The 27,357-nt window shown below is 42.2% G+C and overlaps 1 protein-coding gene and 1 long non-coding RNA gene across 11 annotated transcripts in view; both read left to right on the top strand.

Moving 5' to 3' along the window:
• The window catches only part of NRXN3 (neurexin 3), a 1,564,511-nt gene that overhangs the window by 196,233 nt on the left and 1,340,921 nt on the right, over positions 1-27,357 (top strand). The gene's annotated exons all lie outside the window — the stretch shown is intronic.
• LOC112544632 (uncharacterized) overlaps positions 7,706-27,357 on the top strand; it is a 41,369-nt gene continuing 21,717 nt past the window's right edge. For both annotated transcript variants that reach the window (XR_012903365.1, XR_012903364.1), the window contains exons 1-2: positions 7,706-7,825; positions 9,980-10,064. This is a non-coding gene — a long non-coding RNA (uncharacterized LOC112544632). The remainder of the gene's footprint in view (positions 7,826-9,979; positions 10,065-27,357) is intronic.

Here is a 27,357-nt window from a genome sequence, read left to right as displayed (position 1 = left end):
ATCTATCTGAGAGTCTCAATGCATTCTAAAGACATTAATCAAGTTCCCAGTCTCCCTGTGAGGCAGGTCAACATCACTGTCTCTCTGTCACTGATGAAGAAACAGGAATAGAGAGGTGGAGGGACTTTCCTAAGTCACACAACAAGTTAGTGATAAAGCGAAGGTTATAATAGAGGTGCACTGATGGCCAATCCCTTCTTACCTCCAGGTATGCTCCTTTTTCATAACATAATGGGAGCTGCATAAGGAAATGGCTGAACAGTAAGCCCAGTTCTCTTAGTTATAGTTTCTTTTATCTTAATGGTCTTCCAGGGGCTTAAATGGGGACAAAATAGGGCCCTGTAAGTTGTCCTTATTTTGCTGCTAGTGGTGGGTCTCAGAACAGTGGGGAATATAACTAGTGAGAGAATATGCTGTCCTTGGGGAGAAGTGTCCCACCCCACATGAGGCTGGGGATACAGTGTTTCAGCTTAAATTAAATATTGGTAGAGAAAGACTGAGAACACTGATTGCAACAGTGAATAGGAAGGGCTTGTAGTAAATTAATTTATGCTGTTTGAAGCACTGCTTCTTTCCTGAATTTTAGTGTGGTGAACAATGCCAGCCTGATAGTCCCTGGAGAAAGAAGGCCTCTATTAAAGCACAGAACAGATATAACACAGACAGCAGCAAAACACACCTCCCTGTCAGTAAATGTCTCCTCTAATTTGAGAGGCCAGCTCTAGAAGTTTTTGATTTTGATGCCCCATTCTTTGTCCCTCTGTGTAGTTAGCTAATACAGGGGCTTAGAAATGCCAGTTCTGGTATAGGTTTTAATGATGTGATCGCCTGTGTGATTAGGAACTTGCCTCAGAGTCACCATCTCATTTTATACTGGACAATATAGGCATGTCACCCTGACAAAGTTGAGTTGATTTTTTGTAATTCCATATTGAGATACCGATTTTAAGCAAGTTGACCTTGCATGCCCACACTATGCTCATTGTGTTGGCGGAGTGTAACTTCACTAGCAGAGCTTGCATTGACACATTGAGCACTGCACTGTGTGTAGCTATCCCACAAAGCATGTAGCTGATTGGAATTTTGGTTTGGGCTTGCAATGCTTTATGGGACCAAAACATTGGCATGGGTGTTTATGAGAAGATGGTGTTAGCTTCCCATGATGCACTTACTTCCCTCCCTGAAATGCATACAAACCAACCAACCCTTTTTTGTGCTCCCCCCCGCCCCCCCGATAAACCTGAGTTACCTGTATGGACTCCATAGCAGGATAAGCATGGATCCCATTCAGCTGTGCACTGTTGTTGTGAGCATTACAAATACCCGGTGCCTTATCCTGCAGTATTTAAACAGCTGATATGGGAGCCACCACACAGAACAACATGATGCCATGAAAGCAGTCCTGCTGAAAGGCACAGAGTGCAGCAATTTGCAGTTACTGGTGACAGTCACACCTCAACTTGATGTGGTTGAGCACCATTTCTGGTCCTGGAAAAAAGGAACTGATTGGTGGAACCCTATTGTTATGCAGCTATACAATGACAAGAGTGGCTGCAGAACTTTTGAAAGTGTAAGGACATTTCCCACAAACTGTATAAAGGGTTTTCCCCAGCCCTGAAGTATAGCAAAGCTACAATGAGAGCTGCTCTGACAATGGCAAGTGGTGGTAGCACTGTGTAAGCCTGCAATGCTGGACTGCCAGCAATCAGTCGGTCATGAATTTGGAGTGGGTAAATCTACCATGGGCTCTGTTGTGATCCAAGTTGGCAGGGCCATTAACAGACTTCTGCTAAAAAGGGATTCCATCATGGCACAACCATTTACTATGTCTTGCACGGTGTCCAAATTGTGGTGGGGCAATAGATGGAATGTCTATCCCTATCTTGGCACCTGAACTCCTTGCTGAAGAGTACATAAACTGAGAGGGATATTTCTGGATGGTATTGTAAGCATTGATGGATAACAGGGGCCATTTCACCAACATCAGCGTTGAATAGTCATTGATTCATGGTTGAATGGGAAGGGAGAAAAACAGGAAACTACTTACTATTTTTTTCCTTGTTGCTTTCAGTACACATTAACCCCATCAACCACAGCCAAGACATGTCTGGGAAAAGGTGGTTGTGTGATCCATATTTCAGCAAACAGGGAGTGGATTTACTTGTTGAATTGTTTGTGGTTTAAGGGACAGCACTGAAAACTTCCTGTTTCTCCTAGCTGACCCTATGCAATATCACTCTCCTGAATGTAACAGAGGTTGCAAGGGAGCAGATGCTGCAAGCATATGGGTACAGACTTGGCCCTTATCCTGCTATGCTGTGTGCTGCAATGATGCTAGCAAAGTTAATGCTAGAGTGGTTCAGGAAAATGTCCTATCATGGCAGACAAAGTAAGTCTTTGGGCCATCCCTGTGCACAAAAACAGTCTTTTTCGGAGCACACCCTCTGCATAGCTGGAGTGGCCACCAACACCCGCTATGTATACCCTTTTGTTCAGATTAAATATTAAAAACTATAGGATGTAACCCCTTCAGTTTGACTGGAAATGTGTACTCACCAGAAGTGTCTTCCCCAGCATCATACTCTGCTGCCAACTGCTCCTGCGAAGGGTTGGGCTTAATTTTTGGTTGTTGACTTGATTTTCCTGACTAATCTACTCAGGTTTCATTGGAGAAACCCCAAGGAACTCTCTGCTCCTGGGATTTGTGCAGCTCTGATGTCCATGCTACTGTTGCTTGCTTTTCTTTCTTTTTTAATTTTTTTTTGTAAATAAGGTAGCTGCTGTGGTGGTGTACTGGCACTACAGTACCACAGAGATGAGACTAAATATGACTTGCTCGATGAATGGAACAAGTTTGGTGAATCTCCGCTTCGTCCCTAGAGATTTCTTTTTCCATAATTCAAAACAAACAAAAAAATGAGATAAACTTGTCTGCTTCTGCTGAGGAAGGGGCTGCTGCAGTACAGGCTGGGTTAAAGTATATAAGCAAAGCTCTGTAAAGAGTCCAGCACTTCAGTAGCAGGAGTGGTGCAGATCAGGAGTGAGCTTCATGGGCAGAGTTGCACATGAGAAGGGGGATTTCCATGACTGGAATAACAAAGGTCAGAAATAAGGTGCTCTGTTTAGCAGAGCTGCTCCAGAAGAGGCTAAAATCCCTGTTCTCACAAGCTGTTGTTCCAGCTACTGTTCTCCTAGGACAGGAGTGAGCAAATACCAGCCAATGGATCGGATCTGGTCCACCGGGGTTAGCTCCTGGCAGGCCTCCACTGCTATATTTACCTTTATGGCTGCAGGGACTGGTGATTGCAGCGCCTGTTGGCTGTGGATTGCTGTTCCTGGCCAATGGGAGTTGCGGGATGCAGTGTTCTGATCTGCACTACTTTCTGCCTCTCCCATTGGCTAGGAATGAGATCTGCAGCCACCAGGAGCTGAAATAACAGATACTTGCAGCAATGCAGGTAAATATAGAGGCAGCGGCCCAGTAGGGGCTAACCCTGGCAAACCGCCATCATGTTACTGCCCATCCCTGCCCTAGGATCTTTTCAGGTAAAGAACCTTTTTGTGCAGTGTTTTATTCCATGTCACCATTACTGGGACTCTATGTAACCACTGCCTGCTGCCTTCCCCCTTCTCTAGTAAGATCTTTGGCACTGACTAAGCAGTGCACATGGTGCACATTTGTCTCTTCCAGCTCAAAAGTACCATAGGCAGTCATATTTGGAGGTGAACTGGGAAAACTTTTTATCAGACTCATATGGACAGACTGATCTGGGTAAAATAATAACCCTGCCCTTTGCCATGTTCCTCACCCTACAATTCAAAAGAGCTTTCAAGTTTGAAAAAGTTCACAATTTCTCCTTTGCCCCCTTATTTTTTACTTGCCACACATCCTGAGTCCAGTGGTAGTGAAATTGCCAAAATAGAGGCTAGCAGTTGAGGGCTTAATCAAAACCTCTTCTGAATACACAGCAATGATCAAAGATGCTTTAAAAAACATAGGACAGAAAAGGAATGATAGAAAATAGTCTTGAGAAAGTGTTAATCACATTATATAAAACAATGGAACACATTCACCTGGAACACTTTCTTCAGTTCTGGCCACCCCATCTGACAAAAAGATATAGCAAAAATAGATTAGATTCAGAGATGGAAAACCAGTATGAGGAGAAGCCTGAAAAGATTTCCATGTGAGGAAAGATTGACAGGAATATAAATATTTAGTTTAGAGAGGAGATGGATAGCAAGGGATATGATAAGGGTATGGAGAATCATGAATGGTCTCAAGAAGGTAAATCAGGTGCTTCTCTTTATCCTTTCATCATATAGGAACAAAGCGATAGTAAGTAAAATTATAAAATCACAAATTTAAAGTTGATCAAAGACTTTGTTTAAACACACCACATAATTAACCCGTTCAACTTATAACCACCTGATGCTATTCTGGCCAAAAGCTTAGCACGATTCCAAAAGGATTATCCAGAAATGTTTAATGAGAATATCCATCATTATATTAGATAGGGGGAGCTTTTTAGAAGGAATATAAACTCTTTTTCTTCAGGGCATAAACAAAATACTAACTGTTTAGGATTAGGAATACATTTCCTTTAATTAGTGTATGAGGGTTCTTATATCTTTCTCTGACGTATCTAGAATTGCCATGGTCAGAGACAGGATACTGGATATATCCTGATCCTCAAAGGTTAGGCCTGTTTCGATCCTGATAATTGGTATGGACCCATCTCTGCCTCCTTCCATCTCTAATTCAAGAGTAACTCATGGAAACTAACATTAAGTTTGCTTGAAACCTTCCCTATTCAAGCCAGGGGAGCTTCTGAGAACAGCACATGAATTACCTGGATTTAAAATTCAGAAGAAATGGATGGAAAATCTTTTCAAATAGGGACAGAATGATTTCGCTACTTTTTTATGCTCTGAACCGACCAGCAAGAACCGTTAATGGGGATGGAGCTTGCATTGTGCTTCTGCAATCGGCTTCAAAGATCACCAGAGATAAACGCCATTCATTGTGATCCAGTTCTGTAAGAACTACTGTGTGAAGGAATGGGAAAAAGAAAAGTGAGCTTTACATGAGATAGGGACCCCAGGCCCTAGCAGTGCTATATAAATAGGAACGATAAGGAAAAGGAATGGGCCACCTGCTTCTGCTGAATTGCCTATGTGAAAAATTAAAGAAAACAACCTTGCTGCCTATGATAAGATCAAGACCGGCAGCTTGCAGAGCCAAGACAATGTTAGTGGGATTTAGAGAAAATTAAAAAATAGATTTTGAATTGTGCCTTCATTTAGAGTTTGTTTAAAAAATAAAATGGAATCCAGCAATGAGAAATTTCAACTCAAGTAAGAGTGGCTGCAGGAGCATTGAATTTTTAGGGCCAGCTGTTAAGTTTTTACTTAGAATCGGCCTTGCTCCAACCACTTGGCATCAAGTGAAGAATGATTTTGAGAAGGGTTGGGAACTTGATTCAGATGTTGCTGCCTCTGAACTTTAAGCCAGGAATTGATGTTGGAAATCTCCAGATGAGGATTTCAAAGGAGAGAGCTGCAAATGTGTGTGTATGGGGGTGAGGACACCACATTATGGAAATTCAAGCCTTCTTCCCTTTCCCAGTGGGGAGCTTGGCTTCTCATTTGGGTGATTCTCTTGGACAGCAGAGCTCCTCAGCATACTCTTACTCCTCTAGCCTGGACTGCCTCGTACATTTTGCAAAGTACAAATGGTTGGTGGCCGTGACTGAGTGAGACCATAGTGTGAGTGGATGTGGGTGGGTGGGAGAGACAGATGGCTTAAATAAAAAAGAGGGATTTGCAGACATGTGATAGAAGCAAATATGGGAAGGGAGGTAGAGAGAACCCAGTGTATGGAAAGGAAAGCAAGAAGGATAAATGAAGTGTTGGGAGAGAGAGAAAGAGAGAAGAAACAGGACACTGAGGACAATACAGGAAAATGTACAACACAATCTATTATAGGAAAGAAAAGGAATGAAACAAGGAAGGGAAAGAAGGAAAAAGCAAATGTTACAACTGAATAGAGTACCAAATGATATAATCTTTAGATTACAGTGATTGTGGGTTTCAACAGTGGGACTTGCTACAAATATACTTCATCCTGTCTAGTAGGTGCTGATCTTGAACTAGGAGGTTTGGGGTATAATTTCAAACCTGGCTTTGTGGTTATATTAAGAACAAGTGGTCAGGACTCCTGGGTTCTATTCCTGCTTTTGTAAGGGCATGTAATCCAATGACTGGATCACAGACTTCAGAAGCCACAGTCCTTTCTACAATTGGGGCAGCTGTGATATAGAAATGACAGGAGCAAAATTGTCAAAAGTAGCTATTAATTTTGTGTCTCTCCATTTTGGGGAAACCAATGGAACCTCATTTTCACAAGTGCTAAGCATGCACAATTCCAGCTTTAGTCAGTATCCAGCACCTTTTAAAATTAGACCCAATGTTCCTCAAATGGGACTGTGACAGGATGTACCAGACCCTCTGAGGTCCTATTCTGGATGCCCTAGGAAAGGTTCTATATGACCTAGGACAGGGCAGTGGTGAGGGTCTTACAAGTTGCCTATAATGGCTGTGTCCTCAATCAGGGATGAGCAGCCTAGCATAAGAAGAGCTGCAGGGTTCAGTTGCTTACTGGAGCTAGAGGAGTGTGGCTGGCAGAGGGAGCTGCAGGACTTTGGATAGCACAGCACTGCCAGAGGCTGAAGAGAACAAGTCTGGCACCTGAGAGGCCCCCTCCCCCCCCCCCCCCCCCCCAGTCTGGCACCTGAAGAGGCCACCTCATTTCTCCTTATGGTAAGGCCAGCCCTGCTGAAACCTTTAGTGGTCTTTCAGGAGGAGTCTGAAATGTCCAGAGAGGGTGAAGACATTGTCACCAGGGGGAAGCCCTGCAATATGGCTCATTTCCAGGGCTAAGACAGTTAACAGACTTCAAGAATAATTAAGTCCATGCAGGGTTATGGGGAGAGAAAGTGCAGGCCCAAGCACATTGGATCAGGGGGGAACTTTTGAGAGGTGAGTATACTCCATTGTACAGGGCTTTGTAAAAATGAATGTCCAGTTTTGAAAATGTTGACCCTAGTGTCTCACAGTCATACAGTGAGGCAGGGACAGAGTCTGGAGTGAAACCTAGGAGCACTGATTGCCAGTCCCCAGCCATAACTACTAAATCAGCACAAAACTCATTGGGTATCATAATACATTGATCCTGTCCAGAAAGGCAATATTTTACAAAGTTGGCAGCCTTACACTCCTCCCATGTTATTAAAGTCATGCTGTGTTTTTTCCCAGAAGGCGTTCCCAACGGAGCTGGGGATCATGGCAAAGTCTGGTGTGATGTTTCTTTGAGCATATTTGCTTTACTCCCTTGATTTTTTTGCTGTCTTTGGAGATGGAGGAGGGGTGCAATTATTTCTGCTGAGACATATTTTATATTAAGCAAGATATGTAAAGACTGTAAGACTGTCTCTTTCCGACTGTCACCCCCTCCCCCTGATAGCTTGGCCATTCTGAGAACAAAGAAGGAAATCATAGTGGGGGTGAGGAAAATGGTCATGTTCCACTTTAAAAAATAGATATTTAATTTCTGGTTACTTTGAAGATTCTAGTTGCCATAACAACTTGCTGTGATTCTTCATGGCACATTTTGTTCACATGGTTTTAAGAACTTTATGGGCTCTGACCAGAAAATGCCAGCAAGATTTGACCAAAAGAAAAAAGAAAAACACTACCCCAAGTATCAGCTTTCTGGTAGCCTGTGGTGCAGGGTGGAGCTTTTGAAACTTATCTTCACCTAAGTGTGAGTAGTTGCATTACAAAGCCCTACCTGAGCTAGTTTCCTCACTAGTGCTGAACTCACTCATGAGTGTCACTGGACTTCTAGGGACATATACAGTGATTCTTTGTGCTGCAGTACATTGAATTTCTCTATTATTATTTCCAAGTGATTTGTTGGAGAACTTGTCTCTTTTGGGCTCCTGGTAACTGGAAAAGCAACGAAGGACTATCAGCCCTTGAGAAATTTAGTTTACATCTTCACTGCAAAGTGTATGGGTTATTATGTAAAGTTAATGAGGAATCTGGGCTTTAACCCCCCCCCCCCCCCCCGCCTCCACAGAACTGCCAGCTAGTCCAGACTGAAAGCTCTTGAATAAAAGTCTGGGGTAACTTTGCATTCAAGACATACCTTTAGCTGCCTGCTCCATTAAAGAAGCAGAGATCGTTTTCTTTTTTGACCATACTGGGGACTGGCTCTCCCAGTAAGCAGAATGGCACTAGTGATTGGGCCCCAGGTATCCCGTGTATACAAATCAGTCCTTGCTGCAGAATTTGTGCTGCAGTATCCTTTTGAAAACATTGGGCATGATTCTCAGATGGTGTGAATTAGCATATCGCTATCTTTTCATTTCATGAGAATCTGGCTCATTGTTTCTACACCGTCAAGTGGAAGAGGACCAAAAAGCATGGCCTGAATGTAACTGATGTAGCAATGCCAGTCTGTGGCTGTGGGTGGTCAGAAACAACAACTCAGAGGAGTGGGACTGCTCCCATTCACTGGGCCGCTGATTGAAACCTGTAGCGGCAGTTAATGATCAGCAGTTTTAACTTTTCACTGCTGATCATTTTAGCAGAAACACCTGGTTAAAATGCTTATCCCACAATCCTAAACTGATCCTCTCCCTACGCCATCCTAGTATCATAGTGTTGGGCAACCTGTGGCCCATGGGCCACCCGCTGGGTTCTGTGTGGCCCACAAAACATTTTGTTTACTATTACCCATGCACAGGGTTGCCAGATTCTGCTGGTTTTCATCTGCATAGTTTTTTTTCCTACTGGTATTACAAAAGTGACATGTACTCAAAGCAAGAGCACGTGAAGTGAGATGTGTGTTGACTGCACATAACATCGTGAGAGCCATGTGCTCCCTCAGTATACAGACAAATGGTTCAGTAGGCACGACACGCAAATTCTGGGTATGCAAGCGCAGCTAGCAAAACCACCCTATCCCAGGAGACTGTCTTGGTTACCACAATCTGGAGGCCCACTGAGATGAAGAGGGGCCACTCAAGCAGCCCACTCACTAGCCTAGGTTGCCCCTCATTGTAGCACATCTACCCAGATGCCAAAATTATCAGTTTTCTCCCACTCTTAATTTCTGTCATGCAATTATGTTGGCTTATGGAAAATGTTGACATTGTAAAAGACATAGAATGTAATGACAAAATAAATAACAGGATGGTGAGTGTATCCATCTATATACATGGACCCATTGCTGTTGGATGTAGTGCCTCTAAAAATAAGGAATTAGTAGCAGTTGTGGTATTTGAGCAATTTTAACTGTTACAAAATGTAGTGTTTTATGTTGGCATGTATTGCATTACTACACAATTATGGATATAAACAATGATACAGACACCAAACTAAACTTACCATTGAATTTGTACTTAATTTGTCTTAAAAAAATAACCCATTTAAACATGATATTAAGCCATTTCACTGCAAAGTTTAGCATACTAGCTAAGGCACATTGTGTATTGTTTAAGGGTTTTTTACAGTGGCTATAAATTCTTAATTCAAAACCCACTGCAGTCAATAGAGTCTGCATCTGCAAAAGGCACACAGAAGCATAAGCCCCAGTTTAGGATCCTAAGTCCTGTTTTTAGGATCCATAGTGGTTCTCAAAACTCCGCTTGGCTGCTGCCTAATCCTATAAACACCTGTTCCCTAGTTAACCTATGTTTCTGCCTCTGAGCATGTGCAGTGCTACCTCATTTTAAGCCCCTGATGCCTAAGCTCCAAAGAGGTCCATGAACCAGGGGAAAATAGATACAGCCATCCACTCTTATGCTTAGCATCTGCAGTAAAGTGAACAGAAACACTAAAGAGGCCGGGAGAATGTGGGCATCAAGGTCTGTGCAATGTTATATTATATAAGCTTTATCCTCCCCCACAGGTCCGAGAAATCAGCCTATCACCTTTGCCACAGTTCCTACGATCATCACATCTTTGCTAATTCCTTTGCTAACATCCTCCCACAGGTATTCATTAGAACAATATCTTTCTTTAGAGCATAGCTAAGTCTCAGCTCTCCAAAATCCAGCACACGTGGAAGTTTGGTGCCTGCCTGCGTGCATGAACCAAGATGCCTAGCCACATTATACCACTAGCTTAGACTCATCTCTTCGAAGACACAAAGAAACCTAAGCAAACCTCTGTGATGTGTGAGAGAAATGCTTGCTTAGAACCAAATAATGTCAATGGAGCTGCATTCAGTTCAAGATTGATTTTAAAGCTCCTTGCCTTGGTTTTATAACTCTCCAGCTTTCTCTCCTTTATCCTCCTGATGTGCATAGCACCAGGCTCCTTTCTGTTTTTACACATAGTCTGGCTCTTGATTGTGCAAGAAATGTCCCTTCTCCAGGACAAGAAATGTCCCTTCTGAAACAAGCTTCCCGTATCTGTCTACCTCATTAACTTGCCTTCTATTTTAAAATCACTTTTGCAATCATTGAAGTGTACAACAGAAAGAGACTTTGAGAGGTCATCGGTCCAGTTCTCTGCACTGAGGCAGAACTAAACAAAGGGTCTCAAACTCATGGCCTGCAGGCCATTAAAGGACTGGAGCATATTCACAGTGTGGCCCAAATGTTGCTGCTGTCCTGCACCAGGCTCTAGCCTGGGTAATCCTTGAGACTGCGTTCCTTGGGGGATGGGGTGCAATGGAGGAGAGCGCATGGTGGTAGCAGGAAGGGGCAAGGCTTGGGGGATGGGTGCCAGTATGCCCCTCCTGGGCTCCTGGGTCTTCTGGGCTGGATTGTGAATATGCTCTGGCCTGTAAATGGCCCATAGTCCGGGAGTATGAGACCTCTGATCTAGACCATGCCTGACAGGTGTTTCTCTAACTTTGTTCTTAAAAAACACCAATCAAGGGGATTCCACAGCCTCCCTAGGTAATTTGTTCCAATACTTAATTACCCTTTATGGTTAGGAAGTGTTGTCTAATGTCTCACCTAAAGCTCCCTTGCTCCAATTTAGGCCCATTGCATCTTGTCCCATCCTCAGTTGTAGGGAGAACAATTTATCACCCTCCTTTTTACAACCATCTTTTATATACTTTAAGGCTACGTCTAGACTGGCATGATTTTCCGCAAATACTTTTAACGGAAAAGTTTGCCCTTGAAACTCTCCATTGTCACCCCACTTTCCAAGTCTTCACTTTCAAAATGAAACTCAAAATGGTTCAGTGAATATCCTATTAGTGAAAGATTCCGATCATAATTTACCATTGTAAATATAGATCTGTCTTTTCTGGGTTGATTTCTGATTTACTGCAGGGCACCTGACAGCAGTCTCTGTGCCTCCATCTCCAGTCTGATGAAAGAGATCTGCAATGGCAGTAGAATCTTGCTGCTGAGATCTCTCCAGCAAGCAATACGAGAGAGCAATGTTGAAATCAGCTTCACGCCAGGGTCCTGTTGGGTGGATGCTGCCTTCCGGAGTGGGCTCCACTGTTCTGTAGATATGCAGCAGAGGAGGCATTTACCAGATGGGCTGAGGGTGTGAGGGGGGCTGATGAAATATTTGATTGTTGTGTCCTTTTTTGTAATCCATTAGCTGGGTTCTGCGTGGGTGAGGTGGGAGAAATGGGAACTTGGATGCCAGAATGATACCACAGTCGTGGGAGATTCCTTTTCCCTCCCTCCCTTAACTTTCTGCTGGAAATACTCAGGGTCATATTAAGGAAAGGAAGAGGCTGCCTGATTTTTCTTTGCATTATTGTATGACTCAGTTGACTACATTAACTTAATATGACTACAGAGGGTAGCTAGAGCTAAATATGAAAGAGTAGCTCCCTTTCCCATGTTGCATGATGCAAGGCTGGCACACTGTTGCAAACTCCTAGGTATTAATGACAGAAGAGACATATTAGTCCCAACTAGTCCATGCCCTTGGGCAAGCCACGCTTATGCCCTACAGGATATTATCCAACCCTCTTTCAAATGACTCAGGCAAAGGGGCTTCCACTGCTTCCCCCAGGTAGACGTTTTGCACTCAAATAGCTCTCACTGTAGGAGAGACTGAACTTTTACAAGGTGGAACTTCATGTGCCATTGAACCTTGGTAAGGAATTGTTTGTGAGTCAGACAAAGAAGTTTTCAAATGGCAGATTTGTAAGACTTTTAAACTAGGTTTCAGTTGTACTCTGTATTAAATTTTATTAAGTTGTAAAGCTGCCTGTGGCAACAGGGACATCTGAGCAAAATTAGGCAATTGTATAGTACCAGAGCTATGTCTTTTGTTTACCTACATGGCTATTGATTTTGAAACATCTATAGTCATGTGACTCCAAAGTGATTCATCTAGGAGTTTTTATTTTATCCTTTCCCTCCTTTTTTTGCCTTAAACACAAGGAAACCGTTATTTATAAATAATAATACAAGCATCTAGGCTGTAGATTTAAATATGCAAAGATAAGGAGATGAAAAAGTAAAAGTTGTGATACTATGAGCATCATAATGTCACTCTAGCATTTTAGGGAAAATTTCCCACCATTGCATATGCTCTGAAGAGCCTACATTGGTGCTAGTATACATAGGCTTCGGGGCTTCATACCATTATCATTCAACTCAGCTCTGAGCAGATTCAGTCTCACCTCCTGCTCCCTTCTCTGTCTCAAAACCATAGGTGGATCAGTGCCATATATAAGGTACCAGTCACACCCATAATTAGCATAACACCATCCTTGGGAGAGATTAACATAAGGGAGGTATGTTTTAAACTAGAAGAAGTTGTAAAGGAACAGATGCAGAAGGAAGAGGCAGAGGGAAGAGATGACAAATGTTGGGACTTTTGCACAGTAGAGAGGAAAGTTGGTACAAGTGCAAACCAAGCCTTGTGCACCTTGGAATTGTGTGGGGGTATGCCCTCCCCATCATTCATGTGTAGTGGGCCAAATTCCAAGGCAACTCAAGGGAGGTGGTGTAACATAAGGCTTCTGCTAGCTTATTCCATGTCTATGTTTTATCAGAACTTAAATTTACTTACTTAAACTCAGCTATGGCTCAGTCTTGTAGGTCACAGGATATATCTTGGGAGGGCTTGTGTAATCTGAAAATTAATCCAGAATAAAGTAGGATGTTAATTTAAAGCAGATTAACTATTCTTGATTATCTCTGTTTGGATGCTCTTATTCCTGATAAGAATATTTTATGACAAATTAGTTTTATCTACTTCCAAAGTAGATTTAGCCAAACAGAAAAGAGGCACTCTTCTTCTGTAATGAGTGCCTCCATGGGTAGTTAATCAGGAATATATAGTCCTTGTATAGTGAAAACTTTACATGCTATATGAACCCCCCAAATTCCTGTTGAAATAAATGAGAACTGAAGTGCCCAGCACCTTGGGATCAAGCCCTTAGACTCCTTATGCTCAATCAAAGGGGGTCAAATTCCAAGGTGATGTTGAAGTTATGTGTTGATGAGTGTGTAGAACTCTAAAAGATGTAATTCTCACTTAAAAACTAGAAGAGAGAGTAGCAAGAAAAGCAAATAAAAAGAGGGCTTAAAAAGTGTACCTTAAAGTATGGAAATAAGATTTTAAAAATTAGCACAATAATAAAATGTTGGAAAAGCATTTTCTTCCTTCTTTGTGTCCCAAGATGGAGGGTTCAGTCACTAAGCTGAGGAGCAGCATCAAGAATTTAGCTCCCAATACCATGTTGGGGATTAATGAACGCATCAATTGCTGTAAGAGATATACAAGTATTTTGGGTCTTGCCAAGTTCAAAGCCTTTTAGATCTCCTTTAAACTCATATTTCCTTGTTATTTTTCACCCCCAAATTAATGAATTGGCCTCTCAAACAAGGTTTTGGGTTTGATTTTTTTTTAGATGTGTGTTTCTGAGAATTTCTGTTCTCCATTCAGGTTTTCCCATTCAAGACGAATGAGTTTTGACCAGATGGTAATCTACACGGGCCTCTCATGAGAGGATGTGAATTTAGCACTGTATGCCTGCTCACCTGCCCTCTTGCTAGTGCTCCGATCACAGTGGGAAGCCTTTAGTGTAAGTCATCGCTTTACCTTCTTCCCACACCCTCCTTTTATTCCGTTAGTTACCTTTACGGAGGAGGAGACAGACGCAGAGCTACACATTGTCAATAAAGGCAGCAGAAGTCAATAAGCAGCAAGACAGGGAGTGAAATTGAGGGAGGCAGCTATAGATTTCTTAGCTTATTCCTTGTGAGTTTTTCAGAACTTGTGTGATTCACTCTTGTCAGAAACTATTTTGAGCAGGGCTGAGATGAGCACATTCCCCTAGTGAACCAGATGCTGTCTGCACTCTCACTTATTTCCTTGAAAAACTTGAGCTTTCATTTTTAGTGTCTCCTTTTGAGATGGGGAATGAATGGGAGAAGGTGGGAGGGGAGAGGAGATCACATTTGTTCTTGCTACACAGCTGAGGTAAAATGATGCTCTGGTAAATGCCTGTAAAACTGGGAAAGGCAAACAGGCTGTCAAGGAATATTTAAATGGGGCTAAAACCCAAGGAGGAACTGGAATTGCTTAGTGTAATCCAAAGCAGAGGGAGGAAGGGAGGACCGCTTTGCTCCTGCCCAATTGGATTACCTGCTTACTCATCCATTCTCCTGAGCAGATGTCGGAGTAAGCAGGTAATAGAGGAAATCGTTAATATTGCAGGAGGTCAGTGAGCTTGCACAGGGAAAGCCGAGAGGAGCAAGAGATCCTGTGTGTGTGCACGTGTGCCTTTTGCCTATCTCCTGCCCTCCCTCATGTCCCAGTGGAATTTTCCTGGTAGAAGTGATTATATCCCCTTTCCACCACTTTGCCTCCTTCCAGTCCAGGAGCACGTGGCTGACAGCTTGCATCACCCCAGGAGTTTGATGGGATTGTAAGGAACCAGAGGCAACATGTATCCCGTAGGCACCTCAAAGGTGCTTATTTTAGAGTTGCAAGACAAGCAGTTGCTTGTAGAATGCACACGTGTTAATCCTTCCAGTGGGGAGGGAGGAGATGTATTCCTGTGGGAACTGAACTCTGCTGCTGCTAATGCAAACAGGCAGCTGCTACAAGGGAGAGCAATCACCTTTTACCACTCCCATCTCCTCGAACAGTGAGAATATGAGAATAAGCAAGGCTTGTGTTCTCAGAGAGCTTCCATGGATGGAGGTGAGGGATGTCTTCACTTAGGCTATGTCTACACAGCAGCGTTATTTTAGAATAATATAGTCCACAACAGTGGAAATAGTTATTTCAACATAATGTTTGAGTGTTCGTCCTTTGACTTCCTGCTGTGTTGACAGCGCCAAAACCTGAAATAAAGTATTTTGACTTAAGCTATGCAACTGACGTAGCTCAAGTTGCGTAGCTTATTTCGGATTTAGCCCTGCTGTGTAGATGTAACCTTAGTGACTACACCTGTTGGGCTCAGTTTGGCCTTCTAACTGAGATTGGTGAAGTCAATAGCCATCCGAGGCTGAATGCCTGTGTTCTCTTTGGTTATCTCTCTTCCTGGGTATAGTCTCTTGGACCCACGTGTTCAATCTTCTGGGCCATTTATTTGCTGTGGAGCTGCCACTTTCTATCAAGAGAAATATATCTTGACTGCCTTTGAATGGATTTAAATTCAGACATTTACAAGCAAGGCAGTATCACTGTTTGAGACAGGATCTAAACAAAGAGGGACATATCTTGCTGTCCTTGATGTATGAATTTTCTTCAGTCATGCTACCACAGGTCATGAACCTGCTGATTCTTGGGGGCAAAACAGGAGATCTCCTAGTGGGAGACCCTTAAGGAAACCCTAACATGACACAGGAAGGTATTTTAAGCGTGTAAACAGCATGAAGAGAGAGCACTTACTGAGGGCACAGAAGAGGTGTAACTAAGAATTAATGGGAAGAAAGCAAGCAAAGGAACATTTAAGTTGGATCTCAGGAAACCCTCACAAACAGTGGGCTGTGTTGCATTATTAAGGGATATGTCCCAAGGGAAGTGATACCTGCTCTGTTGCTTAATTCCTCTGAAACTCGACTGGCAAAGCCCCAGTGAGCAAACAGTTGAGAACACTCTTGCATTGGTTCTATGGGATGGACTAGAAGTCATCAAATAGATCTTTTCCATGTCTATTTTTTAGGGATATAGTAGTTCTGTTAAATGCTGTTTGTACTTCCATGTGGAGCACTCTCCCTCCTGAGACAATACTGATCCTATTAGGACTTGGTGTATCTGTGTATAGGGCTGTGATGTATCTCACTGAAGGGACTGGGGTGTGACTGGTTTGCATAGAAGGGTTAGCTGAGAGAGAATTCAGATGTTCTCCCCCTCACATTTCCATGGCTGTGAGAGATCAGCATCCAGCATGCAACCTGGGCTCCTCATAACCCAGGGGAGAAATACATAAGCTTTGAGCATTTTGTGGGGTAAGAGGACTAGTCCTTTGTTTTGAGGCAGCAAGGGTACATCTCACCAAAACACAATGGAGGCATTGATCTCAGGCTGTCATAGGGAATAATATAACTCCCAATGAGGTTGATTTACCCTGTGTATTGTAATCAGATAGCAGTGTAAGTCGTTCTCCACGAGCTCTGTTAAATCACTTTTAGTACATATTGAAAGTGACAATATTGTATTTTATTGCTGAATTGCCATCTTCCAGTTATAACTAATGCGTGTCACAGGCTTTGGCTGGGCTGCTGCAGTACAGAGATAGGTAGGCACACATATTCAGACCTGGGCTGCCACCTAGATGTTCTCATGGTGCAGGACAAAAGAATGGATGCTTTGTTTCCCTGGAATAAGTCAATTCCATGGCAGTGTGAGGCCTTATGTAAACATGGAGCAATTCAGTGTCCTGCTTGGAGACCAGAGGGAGTGATTGAGGAGTAAGGATTTAAGGGCTAACTGTGTGCAGCTTGGCAAAGCACTGACTGAGGGCAGATACGTTAATTCTGAAGATATTCAGAGGGTATAAACATCAAGTGCTTTATAGTGCTTTTATACCACTCCCTGTGTGGGGAAGCAGGTACAGCGCCTTTTGGTGCTCTGGGGAGAAGAGGCATGCTGCTGCTGCTGCACCATCCTTCAGGTGCATGTGCACCCAGCCAGATGTCCTGTCCTGTGTGGCTGGAGGAAAGTAGGATGAGTATAGCATCTCCCCGCTCACTTTCAAGAAGCCAGGGTTTTCCCTGCCCACTCCGGAGAAGATCATCACATAGAAGAAGCAGTGTAGTGGTGTCCTGTTCACGCTGGAGAGGTTAGTGCCAGCAGCAGGATTAGTCTAAAACATTCCTTGTGCTCAAAAGTGAAAGGTTTACATGGTGCCCACCCGTTGCAGAAGGGCTGCTTGCAATTTCTCTTTTGGGTCTACAGACCTTTCAGGGACCAGCACTATCTTGCCTCAAGGAGTGATAGGATTTATTTAGTGTGATAAATTATCACCGAATCATAGTTATCAGCTTAATCTTTGCTCACCAGCTGAGGCTTGAGAATCATTCCCCAGTCCCTCAACCAATTTAAAAAAAAGAAAGAAGTATCTTCTAAATCTAAGCTAATGGAGAAAATCTCAAATCCCCATCAATGAGCAAAAATTCCCAAGCCAGCGAGGCCAGCAAGCCTGCCATAGAGAACCAAGCTCTGCTTCGCAGAAGACATATGTCTCTGGTAACTGAGCATAAGAAACATGAATCTTTTATTGATGCATCAGGAAAGGAAATCTGCACCAGGAATAGGTGAGCTGTAGGCAAAAAATCATTTAATTATTGATAAAATGAAAAGATAAAATACTCCTCCACACTGTGTTTTAAATGAATATAAAACTGAAGATCCCTAGTATTTCTCATCCCAAAGGAATCCAAAGTATTTTACAAACTATGTACATACCATGATCACTTAGCTCAACTCCAAAAAGAAGTCACCTTTGTTTACCAGCAGACACATATTCCACATAGCAGTGTAGGAAATGAAGTGGGAAAGAATTTCTAGTCTGATTGAAACTTCAGAGGAAATAATTGCTATTGTTGGAAAGCAGTTGGGACACCTGACCTGTCTTTGCTAGTTTAGGGAAGAATACATGAGATCTTTAAAGGACAAGCCGTAAGAAGTCTGCAAAAGACGACCTGAAGAAAAGAGTGATGGAGTGCGGTCACAGAAGTCCCCTTGAGATTGTTCCCTGGTGTGCTGATCATGCCATTGACACCTGCTTTTTTCCTTTCTGGGGCTCCCTTCTACCTTATCCTGCTGGGCCAGATCTTCTCGTCTCCCCTAGACAAGGCATATAGTTAGGGTAAACACCCCTCTGCAGAGCAATGCAGACACTGAACCACTTCAGCTCTGGGAGGATGCAGTTCTAGGGCACAGCACCCAGGAAACCAACCGTCAAAAGGGATCAAACCGCCAAATAAGTTTTACTCAGGGAAAGCTCATGAGGATGTTTGCCTTCTTTATCAATAAGAGAGGAATACACAGAATGGTTGTTCTCCCTAGGTAATAGTTCTTTACATCAGGCCTGATAGTAAACAAAAGTGTTTTTATTAAATACAAACAGTAGGATTTAAGTGGTTGCCGGTGAAAAAAGATCAAAGTAAGTTACTAAATTAAAATGAATAGCAAATGCATAGCTAGTTCTAATCCACTAAGAAACATTGCATGCAGTTTCTTACCCTAAAGAGCTGTTCTTATTTCAGGCATAATCTTCAAATCAGAAACAAACTCTTTTTCTCTAACTAGGGTCTCCAGCCCTCTTTGGGTATGTCTAGATTACATGGCTCCATTGATGGAGCCGTGTAGATGAGTTTACTAAACACAGGGAAATGAAAGGGCGATTTAAATAATCACCGTTTTATTTACATAAAAATGGCTGCCGCGCTGTGCTGATCAGCTGTTTGGCGGCACAACAGGGCAGTCTGGATGCTCCGTGGTCAACAACAGAAGCCTTTGTGGACCACTCCATTATGCAAAGTTGACAAAGGCTTTCGTTGTTGACTGCGGAGTGTCCAGACTGCCTCGCTGTGCCGCCAAACAGCTGATCGGCACAGTGTGGCAGCTATTTTGATGTAAATGAAGTGGCGATTATTTAAATCGCCGCTTCATTTCCCTGTGTCTAGTAAACTCATTTACATGGCTTCACTGAAGGAGCCATGTAGTCTAGACATACTTTATGTCCTTTTAGTATGTCCCAGGCTGTTTTTCTATGCCAAACGAAGAAAAAGAGCTAAGAGCTTCCAATTGCTTACATAGCTCTTCCTGAGTCCAGGAGTCTTTTGTTTTACATTCCACCCCCCTTCTGTAGAAAAATACCAGGTTAAAAAATGTATCCCCCATACCACGACCTTCTGGACTTAAAGGACAAACAAGTTGTTAAGTTGATCACTAAGAGTACATCTACACAAGCCACCCATTTTTTTGAAATATTTTTTGAAATAATGGGTGCACTATTTCACCATCCCGGTAAACCTCATTGCACGAGGGAGAAGGGATGGCTCGAAACAGTGCGTTATTTCAAAATTTGGTGCTGTGTAGACACACCAAATTTCAAAATAAGCTATTTTGAAATAGATTTGAAATAAGATATGCAATTTGCATAGCACAAATTATTTCAAATTTAGGGTGTTGTGTAGATGCACCCCAAGTTACTAAGGTTTCAGGAGAGGGGTAACAGTAATGGCTCTCCTTAGCACAATTAAAACTATAAAGTCTCATAGGGTATGTCTACACTACCCCGCTAGTTCGAACTAGGAGGGTAATGTAGGCATACCGCACTTGCAAATGAAGCCCGGGATTTGAATTTCCTGGGCTTCATTTGCATAAACTGGGTGCCGCCATTTTTAAATCCCTGCTCGTTCGAACCCCGTGCCGCGCGGCTACACGCGGCACGAACTAGGTAGTTCGGACTAGGTTTCCTAGTCCAAACTACCTTTACTTCTCATTCCACGAGGAGTAGCGGTAGTTCGGACTAGGAAGCCTCGTCCGAACTACCTAGTTCGTGCCGCGTGTAGCCGCGCGGCACGGGGTTCGAACGAGCAGGGATTTAAAAATGGCGGCACCCAGTTCATGCAAATGAAGCCCAGGAAATTCAAATCCCGGGCTTCATTTGCAAGTGCGGTATGCCTACATTACCCTCCTAGTTCGAACTAGCGGGGTAGTGTAGACGTACCCATATATATTTCTAACTTCACAAAAAAGAATGATACATACACCAAAATAAGATAAGATATACAAATCCATCAGATTGTAACATTAAAATTGATAGGTTGCATGAGGTATTTTGTCCAAAGCATCTCTTATTTATGCATATTTGAATTCATATATCCATTTTCGTAAAGTATTGCAGGAATCATCACCACTGGGATGGACTCCACCTCAGAAAAGTCATTTCCCAAAATAAATGGTGCAACATTCTCTGACATAGGAGCATCAGTTAAGTCAGCTTGTTTTTGCTATCTGCACCTGCACCTTGGCCAAAGGTGCCAGGATCTTATGGCCACCAACCAATTCACCCCTGTTCCCAAGGAGGATATCTTGCTCCTTAAGAAAGTCCCTCCTGGCTACAGAAATTTCTGTTCCAGTATTCATCCAAGTAGAGATGTCCTGGCCATTCTTTCTGACCATCTTCATGTGTTTACAGCCTAGATTTGAGTTAGCCAGCTTTATAAACTTTGTGTGAAAAGTAGCCACTGTCTGGGAAGCAGCACCTTCATTAGCTATCTGCTACTTATTCCCCACATGCCCAGCAATGGGCCTTTGTTCCTTAAGCAATCAGTGGAATTATAGTGATAACATTCCTTAGGTTCCTTGGTCTGTATAGAAGATTTAGACATGAAGAAAAGGTCTGTGGAAAAGCTTGTCTCTCTCACCAGCAGAAGTTGGTCCAATAAAAGATATGATCTCCTCTGTCTTGTCTCTTAAAGTTGTGAGAAGCTCAGTTTTGCCTCTCCAGAAACCCAGTGTCCCTTAGTATCACAGTAATATCAGTATTGATTCAGAGGGGACAGGTACTTCAACTGAGGAGCGGAATTGCTTTGTTACTGACACAGAGGGAAGTGCACCTCCTATTGGATTGGCAGTGCCATTGTCTATTGCTTCTTGTGTTTTCTTTGGAGGTATTTAAGAACTTATCTTGGAAGCTAAGGGTTAAAAATTGTTCTGAGAAGTCAGAACTCCAATGCCAGTATTAAATGTTAATTTCTGCACAGGCTTTTTAAAAACAAATAGGAAAAAAAAAGCCAGCATCTACCCAGATGGGATGGCGAGAAGTAAAAGACACTTTTGGCAGCAGTATGATCCTGGAGAGAGTTGGGGTAAAATGTGTGCAGTTATTCTTTTCTGTTCTAGTTTTTATACCACACCCATCACTGTAGTATCCAAAAATCTGAGCAGGGGTTTTTGTTTGTTTGTTTCAAATAGACGTAAGCAAGAGAACTATTATCCAAATCCAATTTATAAGGAGAACTACAGTGGGAGGAAAAATTGGCATTTCCTTAGCTTATTTTGTCTACTTTGTGAATCCATCCAAATATGTGTAGCAGCGAAGCAATTTCTGATTGCTTTGAAGAGGGGCTGAATACCATTACCAGTTTCTAGTTGCAAAATAGTTTTCACTATAAGCAGCCTTTACAAGTTTACTCATCCTTTCTGAAAAAATTCTCTTTCATGGCTAAAATTGTTCTTTCTTGTTCTCAATCCAAAACACGTTTTTTGGGGATTGGAAGGAAAAGGAGGTAAGGGAGATTTTGAGATAAACCTGCCATTTATTAAAGGGACACTTTCAGCTTAGAAGTCACTTGTCTGCTTGCAAATTATTTTACCTCTTCTTGTTACAATAGCCAAGGTTCCTAAAACTAAAACACATTGGAAGGCAACATGCTTATTCTTTATACCTTTTACTTTCTCTATTTTCTCTTTATAAGCAGTCAGTTCCCTTCTTTATATAGGTCTTCCAAACAAGCGGAGAGGAGATAACCTTTTTTAACAGGAAGAGGTGATTATAAAATTGGCAGGGAGAGATACCTCAAGCTATTTTTTAACTTTTGTAAAGACATTGATTGGATTTCACATTGGTATCCTAAGTTATCAGAATGGATGGAGCATTGGGTACATGTGTGTGTGGAGTGGAGGGTATTTTAAATCAGAAAGGTTCTGGCTATAAACCTGAAGTTCATAATCTCAACATAAGAACATAAGAACGGCCATACTGGGTCAGACCAAAGGTCCATCTAGCCCAGTAGCCTGTCTGCTGACAGTGGCCACCAGGTGCCCCAGAAGGGGTGGACCGAAGACAATGATCAAGCGATTTGTCTCCTGCCATCCTTCTCCAGCCTCTGATAAACAGAGGCCAGGGACACCATTTCTATCCCCTGGCTAATAGCCTTTTATGGACCTAATCTCCATGAAATGAGGCTAGTCCTTTGTGAGAAATAAGAGTCACTGAATTAATTTGGAAAAATCATTTATGGAGGTGTGATTTTTTTGTAGCTACATTTTAAGCTACGAGTTGTGTGGAATTACACAGAAAATTGCCTAACTATGTAGTGCTGTACCTTCACAGTGTGGGTAACTAAAAGGCGGGGTTGGGCTGAAAATCTGTGGAAAAATGCAAAACCAATACTGCAACTTCATGTGTTTTAACATTTAACATTTAAACAAGGTAACTCCCCCTTATGAAAATACCTATGTTAAAGCAACATTAAGGTTGTAAATGCGAAAGTATAAATGTTGGGAAAAGAGACATGGTTAAGATTATCTTGTAACTAACTCAGTGTACAGACTGCTACATTTTTTATCAGTCAAGGATCTGGATGTACGTTTGTAGTCCACACAACATGAATGGCTGAAAATTGCTATGAGAAACTTAACTTTGCTGTCTCCTGTCTTTTGTGTATACATTTTCAGTGTTAGTATTGTATCAACTTGGGGGGTGGTTTCTAGTCTTATCCATTGATCTGCACACGGTACATTGTTTCATTGATGTTTTAGATTCAATCCCAGACTCACTGGATTCACTTGGATTTCAGTCACCTGTGAGATGAATTAGGAGGGCATATTTTATTTCTAGGTATTGTACCAAAATGATAAAGGCACTCTTCAGAGGCGGGAGGTGAACTGAAGCTCCCGTTGGGCTATTGCTATGTTTTCCCTCGGATGGGACGATTGAGAAAGAGAGGCAGATTTTGTGAGGTATAGTAACTGTGAGGACACTGCTGTGCATTTTATCTGTTTGTTTTCATCACATGCTTTGCTTGTTCATTCACACACACTCTACAGCAGCACAGATCACATGTGCATACCACAGAGCAGGAGTGTTAAGATAGATTCACTAATGCATGTAAAGTGCTTAGATACTGTAGAACTAAATAGTTGAGACCCAAGGAGTTGAGTGACTGGCTGAAGATCTCAGTCATATTTCACTCCAGACTCTTCTTCTGTGCTTCCTTGAACTTGTGTTCTGTGGCTGATTGCAAGTGAGTATGTCACACTGTATATTATCTGGGTAATGTGGCATAATTGTATATCTTAAAAAACCCTCCTCATCCAGCACCTAGAGCAGGCACCACAAGGTCACACTGCATTGCTATTACCTTTGATGATGGATTGTGACTTCATTTTTATGAACATTTAGCATCTATGTCAGTCACATGAGAATTCATAGCCACAATCTACAGTAGTGTAGGAGCAGAAATGGGCTCTAGGAAATACAACTCAGATAATCTCAGTTAAATTTTGGCATTTCTAAGGCAGCTGAGCTAAACTGGAGATCCAGTTGGTTTTAAAGAATGTTTTGAAATGTTATCTCTAATATGCATATTAATATATGGGCAGCAGAATGCCACAAATTACCTATGATTCAGTACATTTCCACTCTTGACAAGCTTGTTTTCGAGTTGATCCTGTAATGGAAACAGACATCATTTTTCATGGAAACTTTCTACCCTCATAAGGAATAAGAAACAGCAATAATACAGAAATTCTAAATGGTAGTTTTAAAGCCTAACTGTAACATGGTGTGACTCATCACTGGGGCGCTGCCTGCTGGTTACTCTGCATATTAGCTTCTTGGTGTTGGAGCGTCCCCTTTTGGCTGGTGTCTCCTCAGGTCTCTGCACTCTGGGACCCTCCCACTCTGGGTACCCCCAACCACCTATGTCCTCCTTCCCTCAGTGATCCACTGCCAGTCTTCGTCTAGCTAGCCCTTTACTTCAGGGGAAAACTGCAGTCTGAAATGGCCACTCATCATTGGCAAGGGGATGTGGACCTGCTGCCTTTGCCTACCCTTGCTGCTTATCTACAGCCCTAGTACCTTGCTTCAGGCCCTGCAGCCTAGGAGTTTGCCTGGCTCGGCCTACTTTTCCCCAGTCCTGCTCTAACTACAGCCCTAGGTCTCAGGCCTGCAGCCTGGGAGGATAATAGTCTAATTATCACTGAGCACTTTATATAGGTAAGTTTCCCTATTTTACAGATGGAGAGACTGAGGTACAGAGACTTGCCCAAATTTGAAAAGTGATTCAAAGAAGGATGGAGTTTAGAATGCAGGTCACTTGAATTTCAATGTAATTCTTTATTCACTGGATCATAAAGAGTTTCAAGTGTTATCCTTAAAAACATGACACTGCCACCTGATGTGGATTTTCATAGTGTTCAGTTTAATTCCTTTTGGTACAAACAGATTTAATTTTGTTGGCATTTTGACAGATTGCAGGAAAGAATGTGGGAGGTTTATTTTTAAAAAAGTGTGCATTTGATATTTTGTGAAAGCAGTTGAGAGAAAACGGGGGAGGGGAGGGTGTTAAATCATTATTTTATTAATGAGTAATGAAAGACTGGCATTTATATAGTTCCCATTCCAAAGCACTCAATAAACTTTATAAACTATATATAGGAATCAATGCAGCCACCTCTGAGGTGGGTTGCAGCAGCTATTTAATAGCTTCACAGCCAGTTTACACAGTTTGGAACATGAAGTAAAGGTAAAAAAAGTTTCTACTTGAAATTTTAGGGGGCAATTGTGGCAAATTCAGAGTGGAGAATTAAATTACCGAAACTGGAATTTGATCAGGGCACCAGAAATAGATCCTCAGTTATAAAAATGTAATGGGATATTTTAGACCACTGATGATAATTCTCTGTCTTTCTGGTCTAAAGACAGTTCTTCACAGATTTTAAGATACTTTACAAAAGGTGGGTGTATGTATTATTCCCATTTCACAGATGGTGAAATTGAGCCAGGGTTAAGTGAAGTAACTTGGCCAAGATCACATAAGAAGTCAGTGACTGAGATGGGAAAAAAATCACAGGATTCCTGCTTGCCTCCCCTGTGTTCAGTCAACTGAACTACTGGCCAGAGTCTGAACTTTACATCTCATTTAAAAGATCTCAGTAAAAATGAATCTGGGGAAGGAATACAAAGAAAAATGGGGATGATCAGTTAAAGGATAGATTCTATTGTTTTGTTTCTGAAAGGGCTGATACTTTCTGACTCTGGCTTGGTATTGGTCAAGGACCTTGTCGATCACTAGTCATTGCGCTAACAGTCTGCTCAGTCCCTGCTGTTGAAATGTTTCTATGGCTAAAACAAATCTTCATTTCATCCCTGTAAATGGCTATCTTTGTCAGCTTTAGCACTTCAGCCACATGGAGCACATGTATTTTGGCATTGCTGTATATGCTCTGAACTTCCCTCTTTAATATATAAGTGCAGTGGGAGCAAGATGTGGTTGTTGTGGGAATTATAACTTTGAAATCCCTGACTTCTGTGTGATTAAAAGCTCTGCAGTAATTAACATTGTGTTTTGCATTGATTTCCTTTGTACTTTGTTTTACGGAGAACTTTGATCACACATTTCAAAGATTCCTGCCCTTATTGCTGAGGAAAGTTTTAGTTATAAGAAAGCAGCTTAGCTACTAAAGGCTGTACTCTCCCTGGCCTTGGCCCACATGTCATTTAGCTAGTGCCCTGTGGTTGATATAATACCATTCTGGTCTGGTGCATATTACACTTGTGTGGTAGTCACTGTACACTGTTGTAAATGAGAACATAAGATGCAAGACAGTGAATAATTGAGTTTTAAGCATATATGCTGCAGTGTTTAGATTTTGTAATGACAGGTCCTCTAGAAATGTTTATAGATAAATAGATGGAATCCATTTTTGAGTTACTTACGTGCTAATAGAATACCTGAAAAAATGTTTTTGCTAGTAATTCTTTTATATTTGTAAATATATATAATCTCAAGCACCTGAAAACATGGGCTCATGGATCACCAGAACCTTTTTTTCCTGAGGCATAAGAGTACTGTAGAGGCAACTCCTAACTGAAATGAAGAAGTTGAAAACTTAAACTGAAAAATGTCTTGAAACTATATTAGACTTCAGAATAATCTCTCAAGAGAAGTGGTGGAAGCCCAACCACTTAGACCACTTTATAGCCAGTCTTAAGAAAACACTAGTGTAGTAAATGTCCAAGAGGAAAAAGCACTGTTTGCCCAGGATAAGAGGGTTTTTGCATGCCTAGATTTTATAGTCCCATTGATTCGTATGTTTGTTTTGGGCGCTCTATTGTGACCATCAGTGTGTTATCTGGCAAAATTAAAGCAATCAAAACGATCACTACCAAATATGACAAACCACTACCACAGTGACCCGCTGTTAAGCAATGTCCCTACAGATTGCCTCCCAAGGAAAAGAAAAATTGAACAAAAGTATTATGTGCCAGGATCTACTGCCAAACCCAAGATCCAAGGAGCTGCCAGGGCTGAGAGAAGTTCTTCCTCAATCAAAACTAAAATGTTGCTAGTAGGACATGGGCTCGGTTTCCTATTACTCTGCACTGTGTGAAGTCATTTACACCAGTGCAACGTTAAGTGTAAAGCAGGCAAAATATATTATCTGACTTGGTAACATTTTGCACTTGTGTAAGTGTTTGCACAAGGTGCAGCAGACCAGTGGGCATGTTGGGTACCTACACTGCTCAGTGCACCAGAGCCTGTGTGAAAAAAATCTGGTAATTCATGGGTTTTGTATCTCTCTTGTGAATTACCAGTAAGTATTCACTGCTAGGTGACAATGTTTGGAGCAGTGGGAGCAGACAGCCTGCTAGCCTGGGGAGGCTGAAGCAGTGGGAGTGAGAAAGGATAGGAGGAAGCAGCTGCTCTGTGGGAATGTTGTTGGTAGCAGTGAAAAAGGGGAGATGTTGGGAGTTTGGATGACTGGGTGTGTGGTCTATTAGTTAGCGGGTGGGACTGGTTGTCAAAAGACCTGGATTCTTTTCCCGTCTCTGACTTGCTGGGCAAGCCACATCCCCTCTTTGTGCTCAGCTACGTA

Source organism: Pelodiscus sinensis, chromosome 4, assembly GCF_049634645.1.
Source record: "Pelodiscus sinensis isolate JC-2024 chromosome 4, ASM4963464v1, whole genome shotgun sequence".
NCBI classification, from domain to species: domain Eukaryota; kingdom Metazoa; phylum Chordata; order Testudines; family Trionychidae; genus Pelodiscus; species Pelodiscus sinensis.
The sequence above is the reverse complement of the archived record's forward strand: the minus strand, read 5'-3'. Positions and strand labels throughout refer to the sequence as shown.